Raw genomic sequence first — 22,123 nt, forward strand, 5'->3', positions numbered from 1 at the left:
AAACAGCAGTTTATGACCACATGTGAGGTATTTCCGTGCTCCAAAGAAGTTGCTTTACAAATGTTGGGGTTCTTTTTTTCCTTTATTTTTTGAGAATATGAAAAATGTTGAGCTAAAGCTACAGGTCTTTTTGTTTTTATTTTCACTGCCCAATTTTAATAAAATCTATGAAAAACCTGTGGGGTCAAAATGCTCACTACACCCCAAAAGCCAAATGGCGCTCCTTCTCTTCTCTGATCCTTGCCGTGTGTCCAAACAGCCGTTTATGACCACATGTGGGGTATTTTTTTACTTGGGAGAAATTGCTTTACAAGTGTTGTGGTGCTTTTCTCCTTTAGAGCTTTTGAAAATGAGACAAATTTATCTAAACCTACATTTTCTATGAAAGAATGTAGATTTTCATTTTCACGGCCTACTTCCAATAATTTCTGCAATAAACCTGTGGAGTCAAAATGCTCACTTTATTCTAGATAATTTCCTTGAGGGGAGTAGTTTCTCAAATGAGGTCACTGCGTTTCAGTCCATAAGCACAAAGGTGGGATATTTCCTAAAACTGCAGAACCTGGGCAATAAATATTGAGTTGCGTTTCTCTGGTAAAACGTTCTGTGTTACAAAAAAATGGATTAAAATGAATTTCTGCAAAAAAAAAAGAATTTGTAAATTTCACTTATACTTTGTTTTAATTGCCGTGAAACGTCTGAGGCCTCATGCATACGAACGTATTTTTTTCCTCCCGTAAATACGGGTCCGGTGTCACCAGTATTCCACCCGTATTTACGGGCACGTTTTCGCTGCAAAATTAAACTGCACTAATCCACAGCCCCTTCTCTCTATCACTGCAGGATAAAGAGAAGGAGCAACCCTTTCCGTAGTAAAAGAAATTCATACTTACCCGGCCATTGTCTTGGTGACGCGTCCCTCTTTTGACATCCAGCCCGACCTCCCTGGATGACGCGGCAGTCCATGTGACCGCTGCAGCCTGTGATTGGCCTGTGATTGGCTGCAGCGGTCACATGGGCTGAAACGTCATCCCGGGATGCCGGACTGAAGGAAGAAGCAGGGAGTTCTGGGTAAGTATGAACTTCTATTTTTTTTACACGTTGATCTATATTGTTATCGGAAGTCACTGTCCAGGGTGCTGAAAGAGTTACTGCCGATCGTTTAACTCTTTCAGCACCCTGGACAGTGACTATCCACTGACGTTGCCTAGCAACGCTCCCGTAATTACGGCCTGAAATAGGACATGTTCTATATTTTTCAACGACACGGGCACCTTCCAGTAAGTATACGGGAGGTACCCGTGGCCAATAGAAGTCTATGGGGCCGTAATTACGGGCCGTAATTATGGCCCGTGATTACGGGTGTTGTTACGTTTGTGTGCATGTGGCCTAAAGGGTTAAGAAACTTTCTAAATGCTGTTTTGAATACTTTGAGGGGTGAAGTTTTTAAAATGGGGTGACGTATTGGGAGTTTCTAACATATAAGGCCCTCAAAGACACTTCACAACTGAACTGGCCCCTGAAAAAATAACCTTCTGAAATTTTCTTGAAAATGTGCCAAAATGCTGCTAAAGTTCTAAGCCTTGTAACGTCCTAGAAAAATAAAAGGACTATGCCAATCTAAAGTAGACATATGTGGGATGTTAATTAGAAACAATTTGATGTGGTATAACTGAAAAGCAGATACATTTAAATGTAAAAAAATTGTTTTTGCAATTTTTCGGTGTTTTTCACAATTAAATACTGAATGTATCGAGCAAATTTTGCCAGTAACATAAAGTTCACTGTATCACGAGAAAACAATCTCAGAATCTCTTGGATAGGTAAAAGCATTCCAACGTTATTAAGGGAAAAATGTCAGATTTGAAGAATGAGGCTCTGTCAGGAAGGTCAAAAGTGGCCAAAGCAGGAAGGGCTTAAAAGAAAAAAAAGAAAAGATATATCTCAACATATAACAAGAGAAAAGAGGAATAACTACTCAAACAATTGTCTCACTACTTACAATTCTGACAATAAGACCATTAGGAGTTCTCTCAGCAAACATTGGGAAATCCTTCTTAGTGACCCGATTTTGAAGAAAATAATCCCAGAAAAACCAGGAATAACATTCCAACGTGGTAGAACAATTAAAAAGATATTGGCACGGGGGCGCATTCTGGGGAGCTCCCGCCGACCGTGACTTTATCCGTGTCATTTACTGTACCAGTGACTTGCAAACACCCCGATATTTCGCGGGATGCCCCGAGGGAAGACTCTAAAGACCTCGGATAAGGCTACTCCAGCATCTTCACTGTCCCGCTTCTTATGACCACGCATATCACAGACACAGGAGGTATCCAATATGGCGACCGCTACTCACAGTGTAACTCCTCAACGGCCGGTAGCGATGTCATCAGCTCGTTCCAGTGCTCTTTCAGGTGCGTCTACTCCATTTAAACCCCTGGTGACTACTCCAGCTATCAGTCAGGGCTCAGAGGGGTCCCCTGATGAGGGTTCCTGGTCTCCGGGCCCGGTTTCCCCGCCTCTAACTGAGACTCCATTGACTAGATTAGATCTGGCAGAGGCCCTCAAGCATCTTCCATCCCAGAGCTTTTTTGACACTATGTTGGATAGGATGGAAAAAATGCAGCGTACGTGTTTGGAGGTGGTGAACCGTACTGTGGAACAAATGTGCTCTCGGGTCTCAGCCATAGAACAGCAGACATCTTCTCATGGCGACAGACTAGGTAGGTTGGAGGACCAATTGCGCAATCAACAATCCTTATTACAATCAATGACCCTTGACCACGATGACTTGGAAAATCGAAGCAGACGCAATAATGTGGATCAGGGGATTGCCAGAAGATAAGGAGGGGAATAATCTCCGCGCCATAGTGATGGAACTGTTCAATGGTATTTTGGGGGAACCAATGGACAATCATATTGAGCTGGATAGAGTACACAGAGCGCTGGGTCCTGTGTCAGCAGACCCGGACAGACCTCGGGACATTGTATGTAGGATCCATTACTTCACAGTAAAGGAAACCTTAATGCGCAAAATGCACACCATGGGCCAAGTGAAATTTAGAGGTGCTGAGATCCATATTTTGCCTTACCTATCGGCTCGTACATTGCATATGAGACGTGTGCTACGTCCGCTGCTGGACATAATCCGAGAAGCTGAAGCGACATATATGTGGGGATTTCCGTTTCATCTTATTGTCAAGAAACAAGGATCGGTGATTGCCATACATTCCCCGCAGGACTTGCCAGCTCTTTTTGTTTTCCTGGAAGTCCCACTGAGTACCGTTCTGGACTGGATTGCGGCATCCTTGAGCTATCGTCCATCTAGACGCGGAAGGAACCGCCCTATGGATCCTCTCCAACCCAGACCGCAGCGCATCAGACCGGCGAGGCAACAAATGCCATGAAAGGGACTCTGTACTTCTTGAGAATTTTGGCTTGGTTTGGGGTCATGTTTATACATGGCTACGGACTCCATGTTTACCCTGATTACTATGTTTTGTCTCACGCTCTCATTACTAGAGTATCGGGTAGGATATTTAAGTAGTTTAAACCACATCAAAGAACTGAGTAATGGTTCCCTTAAATCGCTCTCTAGTTGCCAGATTCTTCCTTAAGAGTTGGTCATGGGGATGGGCCAGTTATGTTTCAGGATGAAATGGTAGACCTGCCCGCTGATGGCTACTGTGTGCCTACTAGTTCATAGTCCAATAGTTAGTTATACTGGCTTCACATAGTACTAGTCGGCTTGTACTTCTTGATCTAGGGGGGGTCTGTCAGTGTTTTTTCAATGTATTCTTCTGATATCGAGATCCTGGATGTTTCGGGGATTGTGGGATACTGAGTTTAGTGCTGGGCTGCTGCTTGCCCCTCAATGTGCTCTTACTGGGACACACACAGGCCCATCCCAGACAGTTTTATCAAGATTTGTTCATTGGGATATAAGGTCATAACTAGAAGGTTGATTACCTCCACAGGGAGTTCATTGTATTGGACAGCTTATGCCTTTGTAAATATAAGTTTTTGTACTGGTCTCACTTACCATATTTAGCTAGTGGACTATAGGTAAATTCCTTGGACGGGTGCAATTGGTCGCTGGTAGTATTTACAACAAATTACACGGGAGGTGGACTCCACTTCCTTAGATACCTTACTAACTCTCCCCCTTAGGTATTCCCGCCGGGGTGTCTCGCTGGTCGAGTCTCTTCGGTTCCTTTGGCCTTCCTTGGTGTATTTCCTGACCCTCGTTATTCACTTGTCTGTCTTCAGTTTTCTCCTTCTTTTTCTTTTTTTTTTTTCTGTCGCCCTCTCCTTTCTGCTTCTTCCCTCGCAGCACTCGGGGACCATGAGCACGGATGTGAAATTACTCTCCTATAACGTCAGGGGCTTGAGAACGCCTGAGAAGCGCTCCATGCTTCTTCCTAAGCTGTGGAGACTTGGAACCCAGGTGGCGTTCCTCCAGGAGACACACTTCAGGAAAGATAAGGTACCCAAGCTCTCCAATAGACGCTTTCCATATTGCTATCATGGTTGCTCGGAGGACTCTAGATCTAGGGGTGTGAGTATTCTTATTGCACAAAATGTACCGTGGTCCTTCATTGATTCTCAAGCTGACCCTCAGGGTAGATTTCTGTTTGTCAAGAGCACTCTATTTTCACAGGTAGTCACACTGGCTAATCTATACTTACCGAACACGGGACAGTCAGTTGCTATTGCTGACTATCTGGAACTATCTTTTGGTGAGGGCCTTACTGTAGTCGGAGGAGATTTTAATGTGGCAATGGAGCCTCATCTAGACGTTTCAAGGGGTGCTTCTCACCTTCCTTATTCTCAACTCCGATCCATTAAAGAAACTATTCATGATCACCAACTACTGGATGTGTGGAGGACTCTGTACCCGGGAAATCGCGACTATTCTTATTACTCAGCTACTCACGATATGTTCTCCAGAATAGATTACTTTTTTATCAGCCACTTTCACCTTCATAGAGTAGGGAGGGCGGACATTCATACGTCCCCTCTATTGGATCATTCGCCCATATCGCTCTCACTCTCTTTCGCTCCGCCTTCACAGACACAAGGCCGTTGGAAACGTAATGAGTTTTTACTTCATCATCCTGAGGCTCAGTCTGAAATTCGCCGTGAATTGGAGCTTTACTTTTCTACCAATGCCGGCTCAGTGTCGAGTCCGTTCACTCAATGGGAGGCTCATAAATGCTATATAAGAGGTTTTTTCATCAAATGGGTTGCGAGGCTCAAGAGAGAGAGAATGGCAAAAACGAGCGACCTGTTGACTAGGATTAGTGAAGTAGAGATCAAACATAAACAATGTCAGACACAGGAAACTAGGGGCGTCTTGATGTCCCTTCGGGAGGAACTTAGATCACTTTATGAAGTTAAGGCTAAAGCCACATTGGTTAGATTCCGTAGAATATTTTATGAGTATGGAAATAAACCGGGGAAAATTCTGGCAAATGCCTTGAGAACTCAGAGAGTTTCAACGTATGTTCCCCATCTCACTTCCAATGCAGGGGTGAAGGTCACTTCCCCGAGGGAGATTGCCCGCTCCTTTCGGGAGTTTTACTCATCTCTCTACCAATTAGCACCGCATTCTCCACCCACTAAGGTAGCTATACAGGAATATATATCCTCCTCAGGTCTCCCACAGTTGTCCGTTGAAGCTTGCTCTGCACTGGATCATCCAATAACTCTTGACGAACTTTCGAGGGTGATGCGGGACACAAAAAAGGGGAAAGCTCCGGGCCCTGACGGATTGACGGTTGGCTATTATAAAATGTTCATGGATCAGTTGGCGGATAGATTTTTGGGGTCTCTTAATGCGATATCATTGGGCAGCTCAGTCCCTTCGGACTCATTGAGTGCTACCATAGTGGTTATTCCAAAAGATGGCAAGGATCCCTCCTCCTGTGCTAGTTATAGGCCGATATCTCTGCTTAACGTAGATTTTAAATTATTCTCTAAGATATTGGCAAATCGGCTAGCCTCATTGATGACCACTGTGATTCACAGGGACCAAACAGGCTTCAGTCCATCTAGGGAAGAGAGAGATAACACGACTAAGGCTCTCAACCTTGTCCATTGGGCCAATACACATAAAAATCCTGCTGTCATCTTATCAACAGATGCGGAAAAGGCCTTTGATCGGGTCGGGTGGCCATTTTTATTTGGAACTCTGGAGCATCTGGGTTTTGGACCTAACATGCTCACTTGGGTCAGTGCTCTTTACTCGTCGCCTTCAGCTTCTGTGAGGGTGAATGGTACTTACTCTTCCCCTTTTCTGATTCATAATGGCACAAGACAGGGGTGTCCTCTGTCCCCCCTGCTTTTTGCTCTGGCTCTGGAACCTTTTTTGTGTAGGATCAGAGGCAACGTTAACGTGAGTGGCTTAACTTTGAAAGGTAAAGTTTTTAAAGTAGCTACATATGCAGACGATCTGTTATTTTTTGTGACATCTCCCCATATTTCCATGCCCAACCTTATGAAGGAATTCCGAGAGTATGGCTATTTGTCCAATTTGAAAATTAACTTTCAGAAGTCGGAGGCGATGACGTTGAATGTTCCGCATGATCTGGAGGATTCCCTACCTGCTAGCTTTCCCTTTAGGTGGACACGTGACTCGATCAAATATCTGGGCATCCAATTGCCGGCCTGTATAGAACGGACATTTCAAGTTAACTTCCTACCTCTGCTACAAACATTGAGGAGTGATTTGGCTCGATGGACGAAGGGGACCTTTTCATGGTTTGGGCGAGTGGGTATCATTAAGATGAATGTTCTACCCCAATTTCTGTATCCGATGCAGGCACTGCCAATTAAACTACCCTCTTCCTTTTTTAAAACTGTATATCAATACATCACTTCCTTTGTGTGGGCCAATAAACACCCGAGACTCCAGAGGAGAACTCTGGTTCTTGCCAAGCGTTGTGGAGGGATTGGGCTGCCTGATGTGGAGCAGTATTATCATGCCATCTATTTGGCTAGATTAGTGGATTGGTGCCGTCATGAATCTTTTAAAGATTGAATAGCTGTGGAACAGGGTTTTACAGATCTCCCATTGAAATGTCTGCCTTGGATACCTACGGCTCATTGGAGGTCCCTGGGTGACCACCCTACTATATACCCAACATTACAGGTGTTTAGAACTATGCAGAGGCGTGAAGGGATTTCATCAATATCTTCACCTCTCACACCGGTCTTGGCTCCACCGGAGTTTGGGCAGGGATTGACAGATCTGACATTTAGGACCTGGTTGCAGCAGGGACATTTTAGAGTTAGTCACTTTTATAGAGATAACACCTGGCTGTGCGAGGGGGAGCTCTCCCAGCCTGAGGGTTTACCTGCGGCATCCCAGTGGCAGACTTTACAGCTGACTCATTACTTAACTCATCTGCCTACCCCTGCTACCTACGACCGTACGCTAACCCCGTTTGAAATGTTGTGCTCCCAGCAGGGACATGTGAAACGAGCATTGTCCAATATTTATGGTTTGCTAATCACTCCCGCGGAGGATTTCACTCCACCGTATATTGCAAAATGGGAGCGAGATCTCCAGATTTCACTATCGCAAGAGCAGAAAGAGAAGGTCATGCTCCTTTCACATAAAGCATCTATTAGTAATGCTTATCAGGAAACGATTTATAAAATACTGTCCCGTTGGTACAGAGTCCCACATGTGCTCCATAAAATGTTCCCTGATGTTTCTCCTCTTTGTTGGAGATGCGGCAGGGAAGAAGGTACGCTTCTACATATATTTTGGAGTTGTGAGAGCCTTCGTCCCTTTTGGTCAGGGGTTCAAGATGTCATATTTGAGATCACGGGATTCACACTGGGGAACGACCCTCCGTGGATTTTGCTGCATCACCATAACATTTCTATAGGGACATATAAGAAGTCGTTGGTGAGACATATGTTGAATGCGGCCAAAGCATGTATTCCGGGGGGCTGGCGATCCTCTGAGCCTCCATCGATTAGACAATGGCTTGAGCGGGTACATGAAATTCGGAAGATGGTGGAGCTGCTCCATTCTTCTCCTGAGCGTGCTGTTCAATTTCAGAAAACCTGGTTTTACTGGTTCGACTTCTGCAGGTCGGACAGATATCAGGGGGTTCTAGGCGAGTTGAATGGGGATGGCGATGGGTGTGCTTAGGTTCCATTTTGGTGTGCTGCAGGGGGGGGGGGTGGAGAGAGATGGGAGAGATGTCTCCCCTCTCCCCTCCTACCTCTTAATTTTTTTCTATTTTCTCTTTCTCTTTCCTATCTCACTCTCTCTGCATCTTGTTCTCTTATTTTCTAAACAGATTGTCTACTTCTGATGGGTGGGGATGTGGGTCTGGGAATTGCCGGCTATGGGCGATGAGTTAATATGCAAGTCTCTCCATACTAATACTTGACAGGTGTACGGGTTATTTCGCTGTTATGACATTATTTGATCACCTATACAACATTGTTGAATTATTTGCTGCGATGTTAAGATATGGACGGAATATTTGTACCCATGTCACCATTTCTTTCTTTTATATCCTTACTTTCTTTGTTGAAAATAAAAATTTTAAACCCTTCGCGCTCAGGTCAGTACTATTACGTCCTTTTGAGCGCATCGTTCGCGCTCAGCTCAGTAACAGTACTGACCTGAGTTAACACGGCGCCATCTTTCCCCGGCGCGTGTTTGAGCTGTGATACCTGCTGTTTCCGACAACAGGCTATCACAGCTTAGTGTGCAGGGACCGACCGCGGTGGTCCCCACCGATTAACCCCTTAGAAGCCGCGTTCAATAGCGATCGCGGCTTCTTAGGGGTTAAGCTGCCATCGCCGGCCTGCTACACGATAGCGGGCCGCGATGGCTACTATGGCAACCAGAGTACTAACAATGGACTCTGGCTACGCCATCGACGGAAGCCTAGTGGGTCCTGACAAAGTCAGGACCCACTACGCTTGCTGTCAGCGAACAGCTGACAGCTCTAATACACTGCACTACGTATGTAGTGAAGTGTATTAGAATAGCGATCAGAGCCTCCTGCCCTCATGTCCCCTATTGGGACAAAGTAAAAAAGTGTAAAAAAGTGAAAAAAAGATGTGTAAAAATAAGAAAATAAAATTTTTAAAAGTGCTAAAAGTAAAAATCCCCCTTTTTCCCTTATCAGTCCTTTATTATTAATACAAATATATAAATAAACAAATAAACTATACATAATTGATATCGCCGCGTCCGTAACGGCCTGAACTACAAAACGATGTTGTTATTTATCCCGCACGGTGAACGCCGTAAAAGAAAATAATAATAAACCGTACCACAATCACAATTGTTTGGTCACTTCATCTCCCAAAAAATTGAATAAAAAGAGATCAAAAAGTCGCATGTACCTAAAAATGGTACTGATGGAAACTACAGTTCGTTACACAAAAAATAAGTCCTCGCACGGCTTTCCTGTTGGAAAAATAAAACAGTTATGCCTCTTAGAATAAGGTAACACAAAAAATAAATTATATTTTACAAAACTTATTTTATTGTGCAAACGCCATAAGACATAAAATAAAACTATAAACATCTGGTATCGCCGTAATCGTATCGCCCCGCAGAATAAAGTGAGTATGTCATATATAGCACACGGTGAACGCTGTAAAAAAAATAGAATAAAAAAACAATAGTAGAATTGCTGTTTTTTAGTCACCACGCCTCTTAAAAATAGAATAAAAACTGATCAAAAAGTCGCATGCACCCCAAGAAAACTACAATGGATTCCACAAGGTCTCTAGTTTCCAAAAAGGGGTCACTTTTGGGGGGTTTCCACTGTTTTAGCACCACAAGACCTCTTCAAACCGGACATGGTGCCTAATAAATAAAATAAAATTAATTAAATGTCACCTCTACTTTGCTCTAAATTCCTGTGAAACACCTAAAGGGTTAATAAACTTTCTAAATGCTGTGTGAATACTTTGAGGGGTCTAGTTTCTAAAATGGGGTGTTTGATAGGGGTGTCTAATATATGGGCCCCTCAAAGCAACTTCAGAACTGAGCTGGAAACTAAAAAAATAAAATAAAAATGAGGCAATACTTTGCTTCTTACATTATACTGATAATGAGCCGTGCCCACCCCCAGATTACCCCAGTTTTGACCGTTTGTATAAACGGAGACCCCTATTAGACCATTTCAGTGCCCGGTTTTCCCAAGCATTCACCCCCGAGAAGTGTATTTCCATTGATGAGTCCTTGGTACATTTTAAAGGGATGGTTCAATTCCACCAGTACCTGCCGGGTAGGAGGGCAAGGTATGGCGTGAAGATGTATAAGCTGTGCGAGAGTGCATCAGGCTATACCTACAAATTTAGGATATATGAAGGGAAGGACACCAGTGTTCAGCCCCCAGAATGCCCCCCTTTACTGGGAGTTAATACAAAAATTGTGTGGGATTTGGTGCACCCACTGCTGGACCAGGGTTACCACCTCTACCTGGATAATTTTTATACCAGCGTCCCACTCTTCAAGTGCCTCGCTTCCAGAAGTCCTGCGTCATGCGGCACTGCTAGAAGAAATCTGAGAGGCCTCCCTAAGACACTGCTTGGGCAGACAAGAAGGGGTGAGAACTGGGCACATTCTAGCAGCAACATATTGTGTGTCAAGTACAAGACAAGGGAGATGCCACACCACTACCCATGTACCAGTACAGAGACCCCCAAACCAGACTGCATCCTGGACTACAATAGGTACATGGGAGGGGTGGACTTGTCAGATCAAGTCCTGAAGCCCTACAGTACTTCTGGATGCGAGGCCACACGCATCGTACCAGGGCAACACTTTCCAGGAGAAGTTCCCCAAACTGGCAAGAAGGGAAAAAGTCAAAAGAGGTGCAAAGTCTGTTATAAGAGGGGGATAAGGGAGGACACAATATATCAATGTGACACGTGTCCCAAAATACAAGAGCTCTGTATGAAAGAGTGTTTTAAAATTTATCATACATCCCTTTATTTTTAATTTACCCCAGTTTTACTCGCTCTGATGCACTTCGCACAGCTTACCCCTCCTCATCATTCCCCTCTGAGCCCTGCTGCGTGCCCAGGCAGCTGATAACAGCCACATGTAGGGTATTGCCGTACCCGGGAGAACCAACATTACAGTTTATGAGGTGTATATCTCCGGTGGCGCATGCTGGGCACAATATATAGGACACTGAATTGGCATATATGTATAGAAAATTGCAAATTTCATTCTGCATCAACTGCTGCACATTATCTTTTACACAATACCGGTAGGGTCAAAATGCTCACTACACCTCTAAATGAATGCCTTAAGGGGTGTATATTTTAAAACAGGGTCACTTCTCGGGGGTTTCAACTGTACCGGTACCTTAGGGGCTTCTGCATACAAGACTTAGCACCAGAAAAGCTCCAGTAGGCCAAATGGTGGTCCTTTCCTTCTGAGCCCTGCCGTGTGCCCAGGCAGCTAATAACAGCCACATGTAGGGTATTGCCGTACCCGAGAGAATCCACATTACAGTTTATGGGGTGTATGTCTCCGGTAGCACATGCTGGGCACAATATATCGGACACTGACATGGCATATATATAGAAAATTGCAAATCTCACTCTGCACCATCTGTTGCGCATTATCTTTTACACAATACCTGTGGGGTCAAAATGCTCACTACACCTCTAGATGAATTCCTTAAGGGGTGTCGTTTTTAAAACGGGGTCACTTCTCGGGGGTTTCAACTGTACTGATATCTCAGGGGCTTCTGCACACATGACTTAGCACCAGAAAATTCCCAGTAGCCACATGGTGGTCCTTTCCTTCTGAGCCCTCCCATGGGCCCAAACAGCAGTTTATCACCACAAATAGGGTATTGCCGCACTCAGGACAAATTGGGCAACAAAATGGGATATTTTATTCCTTGTGAAAATAAGAAATTTTGAGCCAAAACTACCTCTTATTGGAAAAAATCTAATTTTTTTTAATTCACAGCCCAATTCAAATAAGTTCTGTGAAAAAAACTGTGGGGTCTAAATGGTCACAACACCCATAAATAAATTCCTTGAGAGGTGTAGTTTCCAAAATGGGGTGACTTCTGGTGGGTTTCCATTGCTTTGATACCTCTGGGGCTCTACAAATGCAACATGGCACCCGAAAACCAATCCAGCAAAATCTGGGCTCCAAAGAACACATAGCGCTCCTTTCCTTCTGAGGCCTCCCATGGGCCCAAACGGCAGTTTATCACCACAAATGGGGTATTGCCGCACTCAGGACAAATTGGGCAACAAAATGGGGTATTTTATTCCTTTTGAAAATAAGAAATTTTGAGCCCAAACTACCTCTTATTGGAAAAAATTTCATTTTTTTAAATTCACAGCCCAATTCAAATAAATTCTGTAAAAAAAATGTGAGGTCTAAATGGTCACAACACCCATAAATGAATTCCTTGAGGGGTGTAGTTTTCAAAATGGGGTCACTTCTGGTGGGTTTCCATTGCTTTGATACCTTTGGGGCTCTGCAAATGCGACATGGCACCCGAAAACCAATCCAGCAAAATCTGGCTCCAAAGAACACATAGCGCTCCTTTCCTTCTGATCCCTCCCATGGGCCCAAACGGCAGTATATCACCACAAATAGGGTATTGAAGCACTCAGGACAAATTGGGCAACAAAATGGGGTATTTTATTCGTTGTGAAAATAGGAAATTTTGAGCCAAAACGACATCTTATTGGAAAAAAGTTAGTTTTTTTTAATTCACAGCTCAATTCAAATAAGTTCTGTGAAAAAACTGTGGGGTCTAAATGGTCACAACACCCATAAATAAATTCCTTGAGGGGTTTTGTTTCCAAAATAGGGTCACTTTTGGTGGGTTTCCATTGCTTTGATACCTCTGAGGCTCTGCAAATGCGACATGGCACCCGAAAACCAATCCAGCAAAATCTGGACTCCTAAGAACACATAGCGCTCTTTTCCTTCTGAGTCCTCCCATGGGCCCAAACGGCAGTTTATCACCACAAATGGGGTATTGCCGCACTCAGGACAAATTGGGCAACAAAATGGGGCATTTTGTTCCCTGTGAAAATAAGAAATTCTGATCAAAAATGACGTCTTATTGGAAAAATTGTCGTTCTTTTAATTTCACAGCCCAATTCAAATATGCGCTGTGAAAAAACTACGGGGTCAAAATGGTAACAATAACCATAAATGAATTCCTTGAGGGGTGCAGTTTCCAAAATGGGGTCAGTTTTGGGGGATTCCTACTGTTTTGGCACCTCAACACCTCTCCAAACCTGGCATGCTGCCTAAAATATATGCTAATAAAAAAGAAGCACCAAAATGCACTAGGTGCTTCTTTGCTTCTGGGGCTTGTGTTTTAGTCCATGAGTTCACTAGAGCCACATGTGGGATGTTTCTAAAAACGGCAGAATCTGGACAATACATATTTAGTAGTGTTTCTCTGGTAAAACCTTCTTTGTTACAGAAAAAAAATTTCACCTCCACTTTGCTTTAATTCCTGTGTAATGCCTGAAGGTTTAAAAAACTTTCTAAATGCTATTTTGAATACTTTTAGGGGTCTAGTTTTTAAAATGGGGTGTTTTATGGGGGTTTCTAATATATAGGCCCCTCAAAGCCCCTTCAGAACTGAACAGGTATCTTAAAAAAAAGGCTTTTGAAATTTTCTTAAAAATATGAGAAATTGCAGTTTATGTTCTAAGCCTTGTAACGTCCAAGAAAAATAAAATAATGCTCTAAAAACTATGCAGATCTAAAGAAGACTAATGGGAAATGTGAACTAGTAACTATTTTGGCTGGTATAACCATCTGTTTTACAAGCACATGCATTTAAATTCGGAAAAATGCTATTTTTTCAAATTTTTCTCTAAATTTTGCAATTTTTCACAAATAAACACTGAATATATCGTCCAAATTTTACCACTAGCATAAAGCCCAATGTCTCACGAGAAAACAGTCTCAGAATCGCTTGGATAGGTTTAAGCATTCCGACATTATTACCACATAAAGTGAAATATGTCAGATTTGAAAAATGGGCTCTGAGCCTTAAGGCCCAAACTAGGCTGCGTCCTTAAGGGGTTAAATAAAAAATAAAAAAGATATCGGCACCTAGTAGATTAAGGAGAAAAAACCTACCACTACAATCCCTAGTTTATTTGCCCAATTTGTGGGCATCTACAAATGCGGCAAAAAAACCTGCCTCTGCTGATCAAATATTAATGCAGGGAAAAAGAGTGTGATGTCCAATATAACTAAAGAAATTTTCATGATCAAATCATTCATGAATAGCAGCTCTAACTTCGTTGTGTATATGATTGAGTGTGAGTGTGGAATTCAATATTTAGGGAGAACCACACAACCCCTAATGTGCAGATTAAATGGTCACCGCTTCAACTCCAAAAATGGTTTTCTCGAACACAGCCTATCAAGACATTTGTTACGACACCACCAATCTAATCTTACAAATTTAAAAATCTCACCTATTGAACAAATAGACCCAAGTACACACAATAGATCCACAGTTTTAAATAAACGCGAATCCTATTGTATTTTCAAGTTCGAGACTCTAAGCCCGAACGGGTTGAATAAGAATCTTGAAAGGGTTTAAACAAATCTAATTTTCCCATTAAACACATCCAATTGATCAAATAAATAAATAAATGAATAGAAAATGCTTACCAGTGAAGGTTTGTTAGTCCGATCCCGACTGAACTCCTTCCGCTCCAATACAAAAGTGATTGGATATTCACTATCGATCCAGAACATTAATTTTAAGATCCATGGATAGAGATGAGCGAACCGGGACAACCGAACCCGGTTTCGGTCCGAACTTCCGGAAAAGTTCGGTTCGCAGCGAATCCGAACTTCACTGGGTTCAGCCGAACCCGTTTTGACCGAACCCGGTCAAAAACATTATACAAATCGGCAGCCACTTATCTCTATCAATCACTGATAGAGAAAAGAGACTGCTGATTAAAAATAAAATAAAAAGCATTTCATACGTACCCGGTCGTTGTCTTGGTGACGAGTCCCTCTTCTTCCTCCAGTCCGACCTTTTCTGACGCGGCAGCCTGTGATTGGCTGCAGAGGCCTCTGCAGCCTGTGATTGGCTGCAGAGGCCGCGGCAGCCTGTGATTGGCTGCAGCGCTCACATGGGCTGCATCGTCATCAAGGAATGTCGGGCCGGATGTCGAGAGGGACGCGTCACCAAGGCAACGGCCAGCAGACCGGACTGGAGGAAGCAGGGAGTTCCCGGTAAGTATGAACGTCTTTTTTTTTACAGGTACTGTGATCGGTAGTCACTGTCCAGGGTACTGAAACAGTTACTGCCGATCAGTTAACTCTTTCAGCACCCTGGACAGTGACTATTTAGGGTATGTGCACACACACTAATTACGTCCGTAATTGACGGACGTATTTCGGCCGCAAGTACTGGACCGAACACAGTGCAGGGAGCCGGGCTCCTAGCATCATAGTTATGTACGATGCTAGGAGTCCCTGCCTCTCTGCAGGACAACTGTCCCGTACTGTAATCATGTTTTCAGTACGGGACAGTAGTTCCACGGAGAGGCAGGGACTCCTAGCATCGTACATAAATATGATGCTAGGAGCCCGGCTCCCTGCACTGTGTTCGGTCCGGTACTTGCGGCCGAAATACGTCCGTCAATTACGGACGTAATTAGTGTGTGTGCACATACCCTTACTGACGTCGCCTAGCAACGCTGCCGTAATGACGGGTGCACACATGTAGCCACCCGTCATTACGGGGCCTCATGCACACGACCATAAAAACACCCGTTATCACGGGTCGTAATTACGACCCGAAATAGCGGGCCCATAGACTTCTGTTAGCCACGGGTACCTTCCCGTTTTCTCACGGGAAGGTGCCCGTGCCGTTAAAAAGATAGAACATGTTCTATTTTTTTATTTTACGGGCCGTGCTCGTAATTACGACTCGTAATTACGAGCACGGCCGGCCACGGGCAGCCGGCCGCTTTTGCGAACCGTGCTGTCATTATAATTATAGCAGCACGGCCCGAAAAATAGAACATGTTCTATTTTTTTAATGGCACGGGCACCTTCCCGTGAGAAAACGGAAAGGTACCCGTGGGTAACAGAAGTCTATGAGCCCGTTATTGCGGGTCATAATTACGACCCGCAATAACGGGTGTTTTTACGGTCGTGTGCATAATGGGAGCACGGCTCGGAAAAACGAACGGCTGCCCGTGCTCATCTCCTGAAATACTCTGTGCTGCCTTAAACTCTGTGGACAGGTCAGGATCCTGTTTCTTTTAAATGCTGCTAGGGAACCCGCTCGATCCACTATATAAGGCTACGCTACAGTGCAGCATTTAAAAGAAACAGGATCCTGACCTGTCCACAGAGTTTAGGGCAGCACAGAGTATTTCAGGAGATGAGCGTGCAGATTCAGTGCTGCTGTGAACTCTGCTCTTACCATTACGTAGCTCTCAGTCTGTTACCTCTCCTCCACTCCTGTCCTCAAGAACACCTTCACATGATTGGCAAGTCACCACGTAATGGTAAGAGCAGAGTTCACAGCAGCACAGAGTATTTCAGGAGATGAGCGTGCGGATCTTGTGCGGGGTGGTGACTTGCCAATCATGTGAAGGTGTTCTTGAGGACAGGAGTGGAGGAGAGGTAACAGACTGAGAGCTACGTAATGGTAAGAGCAGAGTTCACAGCAGCACAGAATATTTCAGGAGAGGAGCGTGCAGATTCTGTGCTGCTGTGAACTCTGCTCTATATGTGTGTATTTGTGTATATGTTTGTGTGTAGATGTTTGTGTGTGTTTTTGTATATGTGTGTTTTGTGTATATGTGTGTATATGGGTGTATATGGGTGTGTATATGTGTGTGTGTTTGTGCGTATATATGGGTGTGTTTGTGTATATGTGTTTGTGTATATGTGTCTGTTTGGGTATGTGTGTTTTTGTTTGTATATGTGTTTGTGTATATGTGTTCGTGTATGTGTGTGTATAACTGTGTGTGTGTGTGTGTGTTTGGATATGTGTGTTTTTGTTTGTATATGTGTGTGTGTTTGTCTGTTTATGTGTGTGTGTATGTGTGTGTGTGTATATCTTGTTGTGTTTGCGTATATATGTGTGTGTTTGTGTATGGTTGTTTGTTTGTGTGTGCGTGTATATATGTGTGTAGGTGAGTAGAAGTATTGGTATTGTTCACATTGATAACTGTTTTTTTATGTTGTTGCAGATTTTGATGTACCGATTGGACTACATCTTCGATTCGTTGGACTACTGCGTAGATCTACGTTTTTTCAAATTTTAATAAAATGGTTAACGAGAGTTTTGTTGGGGATTTCTTATTTCAATAAAAAAGAATTGTCTTTGTGTTTTTTTTTAAACTTTATTAGTGCCTAGATAATGGCAGTTGGCTGATTGACAGCATCCATTATTAAGGCGGTACTTAGTGTTAGCCGGTGCAGAGGCTAGCACTAACCAACCATTATTACCCCGGTACCCACCACCACCAGGGGTGCCGGGAAGAGCTTGGTACGATCCAGTATCCGACCATCTGTTGTGATGGTCGGGTACTGGGGCGGCCGTAGGCTGGTATTATGAGGCTGGGAAGGGCCAAAATCAGTGGACCTTCCCACCCTTGTAATGCTAGGCTGCTGCTGCTGTGTTGTATCGGGCTGGTTATAAAAATGGGGGGGACCCCCCCGTCGTTTTTTTTTTTTGAATTTAACAAATTTAGCAATAGATGGGTCCCCCACATTTTTAATAACCAGCCATATACAAGGCCGCAGCAGTCTGGCATTACATGGGTGGGAAGGGCCACTGGTTTTGTCCATTCCCAGGCTAATAACACTGTGTTGTATGTGGCTGGTTATGATAAATTGGGTGGAACCCCATGTCTTTTTAAAAAAATAATTAAAATAAATAAATAATTTAAAAAAATGACGTGGGGTCCCCCCCACTTTTATAACCAGCCAGATACAACACAGCAGCAGCAGCCTAGCATTACAAGGGTGGGAAGGTCCACTGTTTTTGGCCCTTCCCAGCCTCATAATGCCAGCCTGCGGCCGCCCCAGAGCCCGACCATCACAACAGATGGTCGGGTACTGGATCGTACCTGGCTCTTCCCGGCACCCCTGGTGGTGGTGGGTACCGGGGTAATAATGGTGGTTAGTGTTAGCCTCTGCACCGGCTAACACTAAGCCTCGCCTTAGTAATGGATGTTGACACTCAGACAGCGGCCATTACTAAAGTGGTAGTAATACAATTTGAAAAGAAAAAGACAAAGATATAGATAAAATATTTTATTGAAATAAAGCACCCCCAACACAACCCTCATTAACCATTTTATTGTAGAAAAAAAAACGTCATCTAAGTAGTCCTCGAAACCGACGTAGTCCAAACACCAAACCTGTAAAAAAAAATAAATAATGAAATAAAACATGTCGTAGGCTTAGATTCAGTTTAATGTGTGATACTGACTGTTATACCATGTATAGAAGCCTGCCGTGAAGTTGACTTAGATACAGGGCGCCAGCAGACAGTATCATACATGGCCATACAGACATATATACAAACAAACATACATGCAAACATACATATATACAAACATACATACAAGCATGCACATATATACATGCAAATATACATACATGCAAACATACACACATATATACATGAAAACTAACATACATACATGCATACACACACACATGAAAACATACATACATACATACATACAAACAAACATGCAAAGATACATACATACATATATACAAGCATGCACAAATATACATGCAAACATAAATACATGCAAACATAATTACATACATGCACATATATATAAACATACATGCAAACATACATGCAAAAATAAAAACATGCAAACATACATACATGCACATATATACATACATACATGACAACATACATACAAACATACATGACAACATACATACATGCAAACATACATACATACATGCAAACATACATGCAAACATACATACACACATGCAAACATACACACATGCAAACATATATACATGCAAATATACATACAAACATGTACATGTATACATACATGCAAACATACATGCACATATATACATACATACATGACAACATACATACATACATACATACATACACACATGCAAATATATACATGCAAATATACATACACACATGCACATATATACATACATGACAACATACATGCACATATATACATACATGACATCATACATACATACATACATGACAACATACATACATGCCAACATACATACATACATACATACATACATAAATGCAAACATACATACATACATATATATATACAGTGAAGGAAATAAGTATTTGATCCCTTGCTGATTTTGTAAGTTTGCCCACTGTCAAAGACGTGAACAGTCTAGAATTTTTAGGCTAGGTTAATTTTACCAGTGAGAGATAGATTATATTAAAAAAAAAAAAAAAATCACATTGTCAAAATTATATATATTTATTTGCATTGTGCACAGAGAAATAAGTATTTGATCCCTTTGGCAAACAAGACTTAATACTTGGTGGCAAAACCCTTGTTGGCAAGCACAGCAGTCAGACATTTTTAGTAGTTGATGATGAGGTTTGCACACATGTTAGATGGAATTTTGGCCCACTCCTCTTTGCAGATCATCTGTAAATCATTAAGATTTCGAGGCTGTCGCTTGGCAACTCGGATCTTCAGCTCCCTTTGTAAGTTTTCGATGGGATTAAGGTCTGGAGACTGGCTAGGCCACTCCATGACCTTAATGTGCTTCTTTTTGAGCCACTACTTTGTTGCCTTAGCTGTATGTTTCGGGTAATTGTCGTGCTGGAAGACCCAGCCACGAGCCATTTTTAATGTTCTGGTGGAGGGAAGGAGGTTGTCACTCAGGATTTGACGGTACATGGCTCCATCCATTCTCCCATTGATGCGGTGAAGTAGTCCTGTGCCCTTAGCAGAGAAACACCCCCAAAACATAATGTTTCCACCTCCATGCTTGACAGTGGGGACGGTGTTCTTTGGGTCATAGGCAGCATTTCTCTTCCTCCAAACACGGCGAGTTGAGTTAATGCCAAAGAGCTCAATTTTAGTCTCATCTGACCACAGCACCTTCTCCCAATCACTCTCAGAATCATCCAGATGTTCATTTGCAAACTTCAGATGGGCCTGTACATGTGCCTTCTTGAGCAGGGGGACCTTGCGGGCACTGCAGGATTTTAATCCATTACGGCGTAATGTGTTACCAATAGTTTTCTCGGTGACTGTGGTCCCAGCTGCCTTGAGATCATTAACAAGTTCCCCCCGTGTAGTTTTCGGCTGAGCTCTCACCTTCCTCAGGATCAAGGATACCCCACGAGGTGAGATTTTGCATGGAGCCCCAGATCGATGTCGATTGACAGTCATTTTGTATGTCTTCCATTTTCTTACTATTGCACCAACAGTTGTCTCCTTCTCACCCAGCGTCTTACTTATGGTTTTGTAGCCCATTCCAGCCTTGTGCATGTCTATGATCTTGTCCCTGACATCCTTAGAAAGCTCTTTGGTCTTGCCCATGTTGTAGAGGTTAGAGTCAGACTGATTAATTGAGTCTGTGGACTGGAGTCTTTTACAGGTGACCATTTAAGACAGCTGTCTTTAATGCAGGCACCAAGTTGATTTGGAGCGTGTAACTGGTCTGGAGGAGGCTGAACTCTTAATGGTTGGTAGGGGATCAAATACTTATTTCTCTGTGCACAATGCAAATAAATATATATAATTGTGATTTTATTTTTTTTTATTTTTATATAATCTATCTCTCACTGGTAAAATTAACCTAGCTTAAAAATTCTAGACTGTTCATGTCTTTGACAGTGGGCAAACTTACAAAATCAGCAAGGGATCAAATACTTATTTCCTTCACTGTACATACATACATACAAGCATGCACATATATACATGCAAATATACATACATGCAAACATACACACATATATACTGTGAGGGTTTAGCATCAGGAGAGGTTGGTACAGCGGTTTCTTTGTAGCCAGAGACAGGGACACCGTGCATTAAAAGTCATAACAGGGCTTTGCCTGTGTTTTTATTCTTGTCAAAGAAATAGCCTCTTGTACAACAAGGCAAAATACAAAATAAATCCTGCTCGTCTGAGCACTAACTAAACAAGATATTGTCTAACTATACCGAGTGACTTCCTACCAGGCACTGGACACAAAGTAACACGTCTTTACTCACATAGCACACAGGCTACTCCAGCCTTAGTAGTCTCCAGTCTGAGTCAGGGGTGAGACTCACACTCTGTGTCTCCACCTTTTTTATACACAGGCTGCAGGTGCAGCTAATTGAGCAGCAGCCTTGTCCTACAAACAGAGATGGACTAGGGATTGGGGAACCCGCCCTGCTCTTCTCCAATCCAACTCCAGGCGCTTTTTCCGGCTTTTCCTTAAGCCGAGATTGGAAAGCTAGAGCTTTCTATTGCAAAAACTACTCATTCCCTGGAGCCTAGGATACATATGACAGGATTCTAGGGGAAATGTACCTTCCCTCAATGACTTTACCTGTCACTGTCTCACATACCCTCTTCCTCTGTTCGAGCCCGTGGGATCGGACACATTTAGCTACAAGGCAGTGTGTCCTAGACAAAGCGTCAGCATTGCCCTGCAGTTTTCCTGCTCTGTGTTCCACAGTATATTTGAAGTTCTGCAAAGTAAGAAACCACCGTGTAACTCTTGCATTTCTCTCTTTAGCTTGACACATCCACGTAAGTGGAGAGTTGTCTGTAACCAACCTAAACCGACGACCCATTAAATAATATCTCAGGGACTCAAGTGCCCACTTAATTGCCAAGCACTCCCGTTCAACTATGCTATCGTTTTTCTCAGCCGGGGTAAGTTTTCTGTTCAAATAGGTCACAGGATGTTCCTCACCACCCACTTCTTGTGACAGAACTGCTCCGAGCCCCACATTAGAAGCATAAGTTTGGACAACAAACTCCTTTTTGAAGTCAGGAGTGACTAAGACTGGTTGGTTACACAGGGCCAGTTTCAACTCTTGAAAGGCGCTTTCAGCCTTTGTGTCCCACTTGACCATGACAGACTTACTTCCCTTG

Source organism: Rhinoderma darwinii, chromosome 3 (assembly GCF_050947455.1).
Source record: "Rhinoderma darwinii isolate aRhiDar2 chromosome 3, aRhiDar2.hap1, whole genome shotgun sequence".
Lineage (NCBI taxonomy): Eukaryota > Metazoa > Chordata > Amphibia > Anura > Rhinodermatidae > Rhinoderma > Rhinoderma darwinii.